Source organism: Austrofundulus limnaeus, unplaced genomic scaffold (genome assembly GCF_001266775.1).
Source record: "Austrofundulus limnaeus strain Quisiro unplaced genomic scaffold, Austrofundulus_limnaeus-1.0 Scaffold1202, whole genome shotgun sequence".
NCBI classification, from domain to species: domain Eukaryota; kingdom Metazoa; phylum Chordata; class Actinopteri; order Cyprinodontiformes; family Rivulidae; genus Austrofundulus; species Austrofundulus limnaeus.
In genome coordinates, this window is record NW_013953604.1 from 1 (window position 1) to 418 (window position 418).

Below are 418 nucleotides of genomic sequence, written 5' to 3' on the forward strand. Positions count from 1 at the left end.
ACATTTAAAATGTAATGTGAACGTTCACACAAAAAGATCGGATTTTTTCAAAAAATCGGAACTGAGCCTTAAGACCTGCAGTGTGAACGTAGCCTCAGACAAGTAGATAAGTTGGTATATATATCAAACCATAACTTTTGAAACCATTTATTTTATTTCAAACAGGCACTTTTTATAAGGCCACACTCCCTCTGAATGTATTAACAAAACAAATACTGCAAAACAAATGCTGTTGCATACATTAAAAAACAAAATAAGTTCTTTTTATACATTTTCCTCAACATGAAACTACCAAATTTAAATTAAAATGTAAAACGTAAATTTTAGCAGCACATCTATAGAAGTTTACTCTGCTTCAGTCAACTGTTAAAAAAATGACTAATGGTAATAAAGTGCAGTAAATTTCAGTTCAAACTTA